At 39.2% G+C, this 14945-nt stretch overlaps 1 pseudogene; it reads right to left on the reverse strand.

Moving 5' to 3' along the window:
- Positions 1-14511, reverse strand: part of LOC146385103 (polymeric immunoglobulin receptor-like) — a 22636-nt pseudogene extending 8125 nt beyond the window's left edge.
- Positions 14512-14945: the final 434 nt, after the last annotated feature.

A 14945-nucleotide genomic window follows, 5' to 3' on the forward strand; every position in this document is an offset into this window, starting at 1 on the left:
GTTTTAGTAGAATGACTAGTGCAGAGGGTCCTACCCTAAAAATCTTAAACTATTCACACAACTGAAATTAGATTATTAATTAATGACTTAATTAATTTATTTAGTCATTTATGTAGCAAACCATCCAGTAAAGAAGATAAAAAAAACTGGCCTCTAGTTCTGTTTGGCATATATTCTGTGCTTTGTGTGAAACACTATGAGGGCAGAGTTGTCATAATTCTATCACACTACAAACAACTGAATCACCAGCCGCAGTGTATGCTTTAATAGCAGTGTAAAAAAGCATGTAACTCATAGCTCTGTCTATTTTTCCTTTATTAAAATGTGTTCATCTCACCGACTGACAGCTGAATCTTGGTGTAGTTTCCAACTCTCCACTGTGAGTCTGACCCACACCAGTATGTCCCAGCATCATCCGCTTGTATCTTTGTGATCGTCACTGAGAAAGAGTTGGAATAAATATCATCTTGTAGTGCAAATCTGTTTTGACTCGTCACCATGTCTCTGCAACTGTTGCGGTGGTCTCCCTTACAGAGGAACTTCCTGTTATCCTGATGTTGTTGAGGATAAGGGCACTGCAGAGTTAGTGGCTGTCCCACAGTACCTGTTATTTTAGTTGACCTGACACAGCACCACTCTGTCAGATGGAAAGAGAAAAACTATTTACGATTCAAAAATATTAAACTTTCAGAAAGACTTTTTTTTTTTTTTTTTTTTTTTTGAAGAAGCTGTTTTCTTTTGGTTGGTATAATGAGATATTACTATGACCTCTCACCTTTGACTCTTAGCTCAACAGCAGAGAAAACATCATGGTCAGAGTTTGTTTGAACACCACAAAGGTAATGCCCTGAATCACTTTGGGTCAAGCTGCTAATTGTCACTGTGAATATTCTTGACATTTTTACATCATTAAGTCTGAAGCGACCATTTTCTCTGTTGTTAGAGGTGATTAGTGCATCCTGCAGACATGTGGAGGGCTGGTTTCCTCTGCAGATGTACTTCAGGCTGTTCTGGTACTGATTCTCATAAGGACAATTGATGGACTCAGAGTATCCTCATAACTTTCAATATTGGTCACAGTATCACAGCAGTGGTCTGTCAAAAAGACAAATGTATTAATTTTACAGAAAGCAGTGTTTTCTGTCAGCTGATATAATGAGATGTTACTATGAATGCTCACCTTTAACTTTCAGCTCAAAAGCACAGAAAAGATGCAGGTCAGAGTTTCTTTGGATACCACAAAGGTAACGCCCTGAATCACTTTGGGTCAAACTGCTAATCTTTGTTGTGAGTTGTGTTGACATATTTTCATCGTCAAATCTGAATCGCCCATTTTGTTTGTTGTAAGAGGTGATTAGTGCCTGTTGCAGACACATGGAGGGCCGTGTTCCTCTGCAGATGTACTTCAGGCTGTTCTGGTACTGGGACTCATACAGACAACTGAAGGACACTGAATATCCTGCATAACTTTCAACTTCTTTCACACTGTTACAGCAGCTGTCTGTCAAAAAGATCAACAGCATTAGAAAACACGCTACAGCCATAGAATACAGATATGATGTTTTATTTAATTAGCTTGCTGCAACAAAATTGTATGTAATGGATCTTAAAAAAACCTGAACTAAACTGAAACATTTATAATGGCTAAAACTGGTGCAGGTCATATTTATAGCATTTAATGCAAGTAATGTTTTATCAGTTATATTTTTGTCTGTTGTTACATTGGAACCTATACAATAACAACGGGTTTGTACATATGATTTTACCTCAATTCAACATAAAATTCGATTTTGGGAAAGGTTTATTTACCTTGGACTAATTTCAGCTCGACTTCGGTGTAGATATCTATTCCAAATATGGTCACTCCACACCAGTATTTCCCAGCATCCACAGAACGAAGGTCAGAGATGCTCGTTGTGAAGATTCGTGCTGTTTTGTCATCATGGATCCTGTATTTGCTTGTCACTGGATTTGATGTTGTAATAAGAACATCATCATTGCTGCCACAGTCATTCTTACACAAGTACTTCTCATAAGACTCGTAACCCTGATCATAGGAGCAGGAAACTTTAACCGCACTCCCCACATATCCAGTTACATGGATCACCCCTACTGCACTGGTCACACACCTCAGAGCAACTGGAAAAAGAATGTAAAAGTCAACATGGTAGGTTTCATACTAACAATGTTAGTGCTGTATAACGAAATTACCAAGACTGAAAAAGCGTTTGGCCTACTGCTCCTAAATTACTAGAAGAGATATGTGTACTACTTAGTCTACATCAGCCTTTATATGGTCTTCATATTTTAGTTATTTACCAGTTTAAACAACTTACTGCAAAAGGTGAACAGCAGGTTTTGAAGTCTCCTCATCTTTGCTTTAGTTTGTCCATATAGAGCCTTGACAGGAAATTCTCTCAGGTTTAAAAAAATCATGCAAACAATAGGTGTCATTTAACGCCATAGTAATGTGAAGGGAGGGGTAGAGCTGGACCATCAACACAGATGAGGTGGAGCATTCTTAGTTGGGCTTACACATTCCATCTAGTGGTTAAAGAAGATTTCACAAGCTTTCCATAATAGCATAGGATTGAATAGAATAGCCCTTTATTGTCATTGTACACACTGTTCCAAAAAATAGTAATGTCAAATTATTTTACTGTGTATTTTACAGTTGTGTACTGTTTTTCTAGAATATCATTACATTTACATAAGTAGACTGTGATCTGACACGTCAGATGTAAAATAACATAACATCACTGTAAATGTAATAAAACACAATTTACTTGTTTGTTAAATATATTTTGTTGTACATATGCATATTTAGATTGTAAAAATACATCCAGAAATGTCTCCCATCATGCCTTGGGACATGTGCTGCTGTTTAGATGTTCTTGTTTTATTGTTTATGGTTACGTTACTTTTAACTGTTACCTTGAATGTTGTGTTTACGCCGTGGTGTAGCGTCACTGACAGTTGTTGTTTTGTAGAGAGAGTGCTGTACCATGAGTGACTTCTGTTGTGCTGTTGTTGAACCTTGAGGCACATTATAGCACCAGCAAGTGTTTTAATAAAGAGCTCCCCCTACCAGCTTGGGGTTAAATAACAAATTCAATCTCTTTCTGTGAGCTTCTTTATTAAGATTTCTCTGCATGGCACAATGTAAAACATGGACATACTATGCTAATTATATATTTTGAAAAAGAAATGCAGAGGTAGGAATTGTAGTTAATATAAATAACATGCTGCTAAGCATCGGCCAATGAATGTGAACTAACAACAACAAGGTTGCGGGTATGGCTGCGACCGTAGGAAAAAACCCTAATATGAAGGTATTTTACTGTGCATTTTACAGTAATGTTCTGTTCTTCTAGAATATCATTAAAGTTACATAAATAGACTTTGACTTCACATTTTGAATGTCAAATCCCATGTCAAATTAGCGCAACAAACTCTATTTTCATTACTGAAAATAATTGTATTTTTATGGGACAGTTATTTTCTGTTATTTTACGGTCGTATTTTGGCGCCCCAGCTGCTGGAATATTACCGTTGTTTCAGGATGTTTTTTTAACAGTGCATGTACAATGAAATTGTAAAATTGTGTGTGTGCCACACCAACCGTGCCGGCATAAAATATAAATAGTAGACAGCAGGAATCCCTTTTTAAAGAGAGAGCTATTAAAACAAACTACCACTTTACTGCTAAGTAAAAGACACACAGAAAAAATTAATAAAAGTTAAAGTATGAAATTGGTCAAAGTCCGAAGCGCTCCCTCTGACTGCCTACTGCCCCCAAACCCTGTTCCAGCCAGATGATTTCAGCTGGCCTCAGACTGGTATTAAATACTTGGGCATTACATTCCCCCCTTTGATATCTAACATGTTTCAGGCTAATTTTGAACCTCTATTGGACAAGTTCAGAACCAACATAATTAGATGGTCCCCTTTGTTTCTCACCCTTTTGGGCAAAGTTAACATCATTAAAATGAACTGTGCCCAAAAGGGTGAGAATGTAATTACTTACTACAAACACTACAAACACTCCCGCTAAAAATCCCATCAAAATATTTTCATCAATTTGACAAGTAATGTCCTAGTATAAAGCTTAAAAGGCTACACCAACCAGTCAAGTCGGGTGGCCTGGGGGTCCCATATTTACTGTTTCACCATTATGCTTTCATTCTGAGACACATGGTTCACTGGGCTCTCCCTCTAGAACAAGCCCCCCCCCCATGGTTTAGTCTTGAGAGTACTTTGTGCTCACCACTCCCTCCGATGCACATTTAACCACCAAGCTCTCTCCAGATATACAAACCCCTATTCTTTGTTTCTGCAGACTGTCTGGAAGAAGGTGGCCTTGCTACTAAATTTTAACTCCAGAGAGGGATACTTGTTCTTGGAGACCTGTATCAGGGGAGAACTCTGAAGTCCTTTAATTACCTTAAAGCACAGTTTCAGTTGCCTCCTTTCACACCACCTCCAACTATTTGACTATCTTAGCTAAAGCAAGAAAGTCTTCGGGTGAGGTCATGAGGTCTCTAGACATAACTCAATGCTTGTTAAGGGCACGAGTAAAGGGCTACCCGCCCTCAGATTAGCTTGGGAAGCTGACCTTGGTGTGGTTTTTACAGATCAGGAATGGACGACAATTTTGCAAAATAGTAAAAAGATGTCCAGGGAACTTAGAACAAGACTAATCCAATTCCAATTACTACACCGAATTTACTGGTCACCACACAGACTGTACAGGGTGAACCTCATACAGTCCCCCGAGTGCCGGAGATGGGGTGGGCACATTAACCCATATGATTTGGAGCTGTCCTAAAAACCAAACCTTTTAGACTGAGATACGTGAATTTATCCATTCAACTATACGATGGGATATTCCTTTAACAGGCACATATACTGTATCTTTAATAGCTTTACCTGGGTTATTTGTTTCCAAAGTTCCCAGAGTGTGCTGCAGAAAAACTGTAGGAGAAAGCAATTTTATTTCAACAATGACAACAATGGCAACTCACACATCTGTGGGATTTCTCTGTTCTATGTTTCAGCCTATGATGTTGATGTCAACATGGCACGACTGAAGGGATATTTTGAATCCAACAAGATTCCCAAACTGTTGTTTCAGTCAACTGAATCTAACTAAAAATTAAAATACAGGAAGAAGGCACAACCACTGTCCAGATCAGCACTACTATTGCAACACAACCAGCAATACCATCTTTTGTTCCTTGCTATACTTCTAGATGCTGAGAGCAAAGGTTTTGTTCTAGATTTCATGGCGTTAGAAAGTATTTTATGGTTGTCATTTGTACTTAGAAACATACAATCAATAATGCTTAGAGATATATAATCGTTTGCATATTGATAGAATGTCTGATCCTTAGTAGTCTGCAAAGACTGTGTGTGTTCCAGAGTGCTCTGGCATACACACACATCCTTAGGTCATTAGAGAGGTTGTACCTTCTCTTTCAGATATAAACTGTACATGTTCATGGCATAATTACCATGTTTTTCTTACACAGAAAACAACCAGTGATTTACACATCATGAGAAAATAAACATATTGTAGTGAATCTTCTATTGTTACTCTAATAATGGTCATCCATCCATTGTGTTCCACTCATCCTCGTCAGGGTTTGCCTGCTGGAGCCTAATAGGGCTCGAGGCAGGGTAGACCCTGGACAGGTCACCAGTCTATCGTAGGGCTAACACAGAGAGACAGACAACCATTGTCTCCATCCCCAGAATCATCAGTTAACCTAACACCCATAACTGCATGTCTTTGGACTGTGATAGGAAGCTGGAGTACCTGGAGAGAACCTGCAAACATGGGGAGAACATGCAAACGCCACACAGAAAGGCCCTGGTCAGCTGAGTCAAACCCAGGCCCTTCTTGCTGTGAGGCAATAGTGCTAACCACCACGCCACTGTGTTACCATATGGCCATAATTTACAAAAGAACTTCATGTTTTCTTTAGTAGATCCTGGCAAATTCAGCGTTCTATTATTTTCATGACCAAGACAAGAAAGTATTTGTTCTTGGAGAACCTTCTGATGATTTTTCCTTTAAGTAACATACGGACTCCCAAGGCGTAGTGTGAAACTGTGTTGTGTGTTTTTCTATATTTTACACTTTGCACCTCTGTGATATACTTTCCATTACAGTCCAGTGAATATATATGTTATATCCAGACACTGAAAGGGAAGGAAAGAAGTTGATTGTCCTGCTCTTCTGAAGTATGTCTGTCTTTTTTGGGGGGTACAAAACTCTGTTAATTGGAAAAGCAGTTGTGGTAATAAAAGTTTAATTAGGTAAAATAAATGAAGATGAATATAAATCAGTGTACTATTAAATGTATTATTATGTTTCGCCAGACTGTACTTTATTTTACTTTGCTTATTTAGTTAGTTTACACTCATGTTGATAATTTACATTTGGAGAATTCTACATTTTTATTTTAAAAAGAGTAGAAAGTTTTATGAACACTCTAAGGAATACTAATGAAATGAAATATATGGAACCACAGCTGTGAACTCTATTTATGTTTTTCTATTATGGAAACTTTCATTACAGTGGATTTCTTCTGTCGTGGGCACGTTTTCGTAGACCTCTTCATCTCTACCTGGATCTTCATGGTGGCTACAGGTGCGTGGCTTTTTGTAGGTCAAGACACTTTCTTGATTTTCATAAATCTAAAAAAGAATCAGTACACAGTAAGCAGAACAAAGAACGACACACGTTGCAGAGACCCGGGTTGTTGGAAACATTTTGAAAAAAATGTCTATACACTGGCATTTCAGCCAAAGTAGCCTTATGCTTCCTCCAGCAAGTCAAGTTGCAGTATTAATTTATGTCCATCCAGGGTTATAATAACCAAAATTCAGTAAACATTTTTTAAGGAATTATAGTTAAGGGTAATAAATGTAACAGCACACAAATTCTATAGTCAGTGTTCTGGAAGTGCAGCCTGTTGGTCAATAGCCACTCTTTCATGCCACAATGTAACAATGCACCATGATACACTTCCTAAAAGTGTACAGTTAATGTCACACTATGATATAGAAGTGAAAACAGGTCAAGGGAGCACTTCTCTTTTAACTCTTGTGTTCAAAACAGTTAGACTGCATCTTCCTATTCAATTAAATCACCAAATAAATTTTACATATTAAAGGTTGTTTGGACTATGAGTAAAATCAGTCATTTCTTTTATTGTAATTATTTATAGTGGAGTGTGTTATAGACGCACAACTCTATTAAGATTCTTTCTCTAAGACTTACTCTGCTTCCTGTTGCACCCATCACTTCCTTTGTCCATCAGCTCTTTGCCTTGGGTGTATGTTTGCTCGTGGTGTCCCCAGCTTCAGAAAATACACAGCATTAGATGTGGTTATGCTAGTTTTTCATGCACATCTGAGTTTAAGGGTCTCTGTGTGTATATGAATGTAACAATACCTTTGAGACATCTGTACTTATAAACAATTACTAGAACACACATTAGCAGCAGCGCAACGGGTACTGTGTAAACCAGCGGTCTCCAACCTTTTTTGCGCCACAGACCGGTTTATGCTCGACAATATTTTCACGGACCGGCCTTTAAGGTGTCGCGGATAAATACAACAAAATAAAACTAGTACCGGTACTGAAAAAAAGACAATCCAATCCAAGACAAAACAAGTTTCCTCTAAATTGATGTTGTACAGTAAAAATTTTTTTTATAGTGTTTTCCATAAAGTGTGTGTAAATATCTGGTTTAAACTCTGAATATACTGCTGTGTATTGAAATTCCTCTTGTTTTGCATAGAAATATACTGAACAACATACAAAGCATAATATATAAAATAACATCTACCAGAGTTTTTTCTTTGAAAGAAGCCCCTTATGTCCATTCTTGTATATCAGTACACTACTGAAACCGATTTATTTAGCCGTGGAGGGTAACAACTGAAAATATGAAATAAACACACATGTAAGCTGAGACTCTCTAAAGAAACAGCATTGTTGTTCGGCTTTTCATTTCGCCATTTGTTGATTCACTTGAAGAACAACTAACGTAATATGGGTCAAGTGATCAGTTTGATATCAATCTTTCGTGATACACCGTCATATTTACATTATTTTTACAGTATGAATGATTGGCTTTGGCACCTGGTCAAACTTCAGTTCTCCTCTGTCTGCCTCGCTACACTTCTCCAACAGCGCACTCACAGGCAGCAGCTCCCCCTGCCCCCTCGCTCAGTCGCTTAGTGCCTGAGCTCGGATCATACCAATATTAGGGGGGATTTACGCACAGTCGTAAATTCCCACAGTGTGCACTATGTGCTTCGAATATTGTGTGTAGTTTTTGTTTTATACACTTGTCAGCCAGGCATCTAACTATGAAAAAATTACACTCCAAAAGACCCCGGGCTCCTGAATAAACGCCACTGCTCTCACCTTCAACTTTAAGCTCAACAGCAGAGAAAACATCCAGCTTAGAGTTTCTTTGGACACCACAGAGGTATGACCCTGAATCGTTTTGAGTCAAACTGCTAATGTTCACTGTGAATGTTCCTGACACTTTGTCATCATCAAGTCTGAATCGTCCATTTTGTTTGGTGTCAGAGGTGATCAGTGCCTGCTGCAGACATGTGGAGGGCCGATTTCCTCTGCAGATGTACTTTAGACTGTTCTGGTACTGAGACTCATACGGACAACTGACAGACTCAGAGTATCCCTCATAACTTTGAACTTTGGTCACAGTGTCACAGCAGCTGTCTGTCAAGAAGGTAAACAACACCAGAAGCGTTACAGCCAAAAAATGGTTATATATAAAGCACAAGAGTTTTATATTCAACTCATTGTTTTAAGGTCTTTCGCTTGCTTCACATACATGCTTATATGAGGGTTTAAATATATTTACTGTTTGCATTTCTTATTTTATCTCCTCATTAGTCACTGATTTAATGTCTTTTGCATCATGCAGTACTTATATGAGCGTTTACTGTTTGCATTTATTATTTTATCTACTCGAGAGTGTTTTATGTCTTATTGTTACTGGTCTGTACATGTTTATCCATCGGGCTTAAGCACTGAGATGTCAGCATAGGATCTTAAGATTGATTGTACTAAACTGAACCAATGAGTATTGAGTTAAACTACAGTTAAACAGTATGTTCATTCCCCAGCAGAAAAAGCTGGTAATGGCAGTACGTTTAACTGTCTTTATATAATTTTTAATCACTTTAAATGGACAACTCAACTTGTCCATGTCTTTATTTATCTGGTACTAATTTCAGCTCGATTTCAGTGTAGATATCTATTCCAAATATGGTCACTCCAATTCAATTCAATTCAATTCAATTTTATTTATATAGCGCCAAATCACAACAAAAGTCGCCTCAAGGCGCTTCATAGATACAGAGAAAAACCCAACAATCATATGACCCCCTATGAGCAAGCACTTTGGCGACAGTGGGAAGGAAAAACTCCCTTTTAACAGGAAGAAACCTCCGGCAGAACCAGGCTCAGGGAGGGGCGGCCATCTGCTGCGACCGGTTGGGGTGAGAGAAGGAAGACAGGATAAAAGACATGCTGTGGAAGAGAGACAGGGGTTAATAACAGATATGATTCAATGCAGAGAGGTCTATTAATACATAGTGAGTGAGAAAGGTGACTGGAAAGGAAAAACTCAATGCATCATGGGAATCCCCCGGCAGCCTACGTCTATTGCAGCATAACTAAGGGAGGATTCAGGGTCACCTGGTCCAGCCCTAACTATATGCTTTAGCAAAAAGGAAAGTTTTAAGCCTAATCTTAAAAGTAGAGATAGTTTCTGTCTCCCGAATCCAAACTGGAAGCTGGTTCCACAGAAGAGGGGCCTGAAAACTGAAGGCTCTGCCTCCCATTCTACTTTTAAATACTCTAGGAACAACAAGTAGGCCTGCAGAGCGAGAGCGAAGTGCTCTAATAGGGTGATATGGTACTACAAGGTCATTAAGATAAGATGGGGCCTGATTATTTAAGACCTCGTATGTGAGGAGCAGGATTTTGAATTCAATTCTGGATTTAACAGGAAGCCAATGAAGGGAAGCCAAAACAGGAGAAATATGCTCTCTCCTTCTAGTCCCTGTCAGTACTCTTGCTGCAGCATTTTGGATTAGCTGAAGGCTTTTCAGTGAGTTTTTTGGACATCCTGATAATAATGAATTACAGTAGTCCAGCCTGGAAGTAATAAATGCATGAACTAGTTTTTCAGCGTCACTCTGAGACAGGATATTTCTAATTTTAGAGATGTTGCGCAAATGGAAGAAAGCAGTCTTACATATTTGTTTAATATGTGCGTTGAAGGACATGTCCTGGTCAAAAATGACTCCAAGGTTCCTCACAGCGTTACTGGAGGCCAAGGTAATGCCATCCAGAGTATGAATCTGGTTAGATACCATATTTCTAAGATTTTCAGGGCCGAGTACAATAACCTCAGTTTTATCTGAATTAAGAAGCAGAAAGTTAGCGGCCATCCAGGTCTTTATGTCTTTAAGACATTCCTGCAGTTTAACTAATTGGTGTGTGTTATCTGGCTTCATGGACAGATAGAGCTGGGTGTCATCTGCATAGCAGTGAAAATGTATGCTATGTCTTCTAATGATGCAGCATAAGGGAGGCATGTATAATGTAAACAGAATTGGTCCTAGCACTGAACCCTGTGGAACTCCATAATTAACCTCAGTGTGTGAAGAGGACTCTCCATTTACATGCACAAATTGGAGTCTATTAGATAGATATGATACAAACCACTGCAGCACAGTACCTGTAATACCTACAGCATGTTCTAATCGCTCTAATAGGATATTATGGTCGACAGTATCGAACGCTGCACTGAGGTCTAGCAGGACAAGCACAGAGATGAGTCCACTGTCAGAGGCCATAAGAAGATCATTTGTAACCTTCACTAAAGCTGTTTCTGTGCTGTGATGAGCTCTGAAACCTGACTGAAACTCTTCAAATAAACCATTCCTCTGCAGATGATCTGTTAGCTGTTTGACAAGTACTCTTTCAAGGATTTTTGATATGAAAGGAAGGTTGGAGATTGGCCTATAATTAGCTAAGACTGCTGGGTCTAAAGATGGCTTTTTGAGTAAAGGTTTAACCACAGCCAGCTTTAAGGCCTGTGGTACATAGCCGACCATTAGAGATAGGTTGATCATATTTAAGATCGAAGAATTAATCAATGGCAGGACTTCTTTGAGCAGTTTTGTAGGAATGGGGTCTAAAAGACACGTTGATGGTTTGGAGGAAGTAATTATTGAAGTTAACTCAGAAAGATCAATTGGAGAAAAAGAGTCTAACTTAACATCAATGGTACTAAGAGTAGCTGTAGATAATATTACATCTGTGGGATGATTACTGGTAATTTTTTCTCTAATGATAAAAATTTTATTTGTGAAGAAGTTCATGAAGTCATTACTAGTTAACGTTAAAGGGATGGTTGGCTCAACAGAGCTCTGACTCTTTGTCAGCCTGGCTACAGTGCTGAAGAGAAACCTGGGGTTGTTCTTATTTTCTTCAATCAGTGATAAATAGTAAGATGTTCTGGCTTTGCGGAGGGCTTTCTTATAAAGCAGCAAACTATTTCTCCAGGCTAAATGATGATCCTCTAAATTTGTGACACGCCATTTCCTCTCCAGATTACGAGTCATCTGCTTTAGGGTACGTGTTTGAGAATTATACCACGGAGTCAGGTACTTCTGATTAGAGACCTTAGTTTTCACTGGAGCTACAGTATCCAGAGTCGTACGTAGTGAGGAGGTGAAATTATTAACAAGATAATCAACCTCTGTTGGGGTAGCGTTCAGATAGCTGCTCTGCTCTGTGTTGGTACAGGGCATTGAAGATGATAACAGTGGGTGGATTATATTCTTAAACTTAGTTACAGCGCTTTCAGAAAGACATCTACTTTGATAAAATCTACTCTCCACCGCTGTGTAATCAATTATTGTAAATGTAAATGTTATCAGGAAATGATCAGACAGGAGAGGGTTTTCAGGAAACACTGTTAAATGTTCAGTTTCTATGCCATATGTTAAAACAAGATCTAGAGTGTGATTAAAGTGGTGGGTGGGTTCTTTTACATTTTGAGAGAAGCCAATTGAGTCTAATAACAGACTAAATGCCATATTGAGGCTGTCATTTTTAGCATCTACATGGATGTTAAAATCACCCACAATAATTATTTTATTTGAGCTCAGAACTAAATTAGATATAAAGTCTGAGAAATCAGACAGAAACTCTGTGTAAGGCCCAGGTGGACGATAGATGATAACAAGTAAGACTGGTTTCTGAGTTTCACAGCTGGGGTGGACAATGTTAAGCATCAGGCTTTCAAATGAATTAAAAGTCTGTCTTGGTCTTTCATTAATTAATAGGCTGGTGTGAAAAATTGCTGCCACACCGCCCCCTCGGCCTGTGCTTCGAGGTTTCTGGTAGTTAGAATGACTCGGGGGTGTTGATTCATTTAAACTAACATAATCATCCTGCTGTAACCAGGTTTCTGTAAGGCAGAGTAAATCAATTTGTTGATCAATTATTAAGTCATGTACTAACAGAGACTTGGAGGAGAGAGACCTAATATTTAATAATCCACATTTCACTGTTTTACTCTTTGGTTCAGATGTGGATACTGTATTGTTCTTTCTTTTTGATTGTTTATGTTTAAGTTGTTTGTTGCTGGTTTTTAGTTTGTTTTTTGTCTTTTTGGAAGCTGACACAGTCTCTATGGAGATGGTTTTTTGGGGGGGTAACAGGAGGAGAGAAGCTGCAGAGAGGCGTGTAAGACTGTAACTCTGCTTCCTGGTCCCAACTCTGGATAGTCATATTTTGGGGGGTTTAATAAATTTGTCCATATTTCTAGAAATGAGAGCTGCTCCATCCAAAGTGGGATGGATGCCTCTCTCCTAACAAGACCAGGTTTCCTCCAGGTTTGCCAATTATCTATGAAGCCCACATCGTTTCTGGGACACCACTCAGACAGCCAGCAATTTAAGGAGAACATGCGGCTAAACATGTCACTCCTGGTCTGATTGGGGAGGGGACCAGAGAAAACTACAGAGTCCGACATTGTTTTAGCAAAGTTGCACACCGATTCAATATTGATTTTAGTGACCTCCGATTGGCGTAACCGGGTGTCATTACTGCCGACGTGAATTATGATTTTACTGAATTTACGTTTACCCTTAGCCAGCAGTTTTAAATTTCCTTCAATGTCGCCTGCTCTGGCCCCTGGAAGACAATTGACTATGGTTGCCGGTGTCTCTAGCTTCACATGTCTGAGAACAGAATCACCAATTACCAGAGTTTGACCCCCGGCGGGTGTGTCACCGAGTGGGGAAAAACGGTTAGACACATGAACGGGTTGGTGGTGTACCTGGGGCTTCTGTTTAGGACTATGCTTCCTGCTCACCGTGACCCAGCCGCCCTCTTTCCCCAGCTGCTTGGGGTCTGCCGGGGAACAGCTAGCGGGGCCTACGCTATCTTCGGCTGCACCAGCTACAGGGGCCTGGCTAGCTACGGGTGAATGAAGGGTGCGAAGCCGAGTCTCCAATTCAGTAATCCTGGCCTCCAGAGCTGCAAATATGCTACATTTGTTACAGGTATCATTACTGCTAAAGGAGGCCGAGGAGTAACTAAACATCTGACACAATGAGCAAGAAAGTGCAGGAGGGACAGGTGAAGTAGCCATGGTGCTAACGAGTCGGCTACGAGCTAAGCTAAGCTAGCGAAACAGTACAGAGACAGTGAGTGAATACTTTGGCTATAAATTAGGTAGTGAGTACACAGAAAGTGTGCTTCGGATGAAGCACGTGAAGATTATACTATGAAAGAAGAATGTATTTAAAAGTTGTTAATTAAATTGCTAAGCAAATAAGCTACTCAGAAACGCCACTGTGTTTGAGCAGGAACAGGAAGTGATACTCTACCGCAGAGCGAGCGAACACCAAGTGACAGCGCCACACTCCACACCAGTATTTCCTAGCATCCACAGAATGAAGATCAGAGATGGTCGTTGTGAAGATTCGTGCTGTTTTGTCATCATGGATACTGTATTTATTTTTCGAGGAGTTTGATGTTGTAATAAGAACATCGCCACTACCACAGTCATTATTACACAGGTACTTTTCATAAGATTCATAACCCTCATCATAAGAGCAGGAAACGTTAACCTCTCTCCCCACATATCCAGTCACATGGATCACCCCTACTGCGCTGGTCACACATTTCAGAGCAACTGTAAAGATAATGTGAAAATGTGTTTTATTTGAAGCAACGTTAGAGCTGTAAAAAGAAATCAGATGACCAGGACAGCCATCTAAGTTTTCATAACTGGTCCTGCATACTGGTCCTTAATACTAAAAGAGATAAATCTACTGTTTAATCTACATCTGCCTTTGAACTTTATATGTTTAATTATTTATTCATTTAAAATATTTACTGAAGAGGATGAAAAGCAGGTTTTGGAGGCTCCACATCTTTGCTTTGGCTGATTGAAATTTAAGATTTGAAAATGTTATGCAGACACTGTGGTCTTTTACAGCAATGAGAAGGGACGTGCAGAGCTGAACTATCAGTACAGAAGGGATGGCGCTTTCTTCGATGTCTCTTCCTAAAGAAGTATTTAGAAGTTAGAAGTGTTAAGAACAGCACTGCCAATAAAAGAGTTAGGAGATTTAGGAAATTGTACCTATAAAGCTTTCACTGCAGAAAAACAACTCAGAGGTTTTGTGTTTCATCCTGTTGACATTAAGCATGCATTAATATAAAAGCATCATTAATCGTCTGATTTTGTTCCAGTCCCAAAGCTTGAATCTAATGACGACAAGTTAAAAAAAAAAATCGTCTTCAACTTGGGGCCTGCACAGATACTTCTAATAAAGACTGAACTAAGACGAACCAGTTATTCCAT

Source organism: Perissodus microlepis, chromosome 6, assembly GCF_051167445.1.
Source record: "Perissodus microlepis isolate ML-2025 ecotype Zambia chromosome 6, ASM5116744v1, whole genome shotgun sequence".
NCBI lineage: Eukaryota > Metazoa > Chordata > Actinopteri > Cichliformes > Cichlidae > Perissodus > Perissodus microlepis.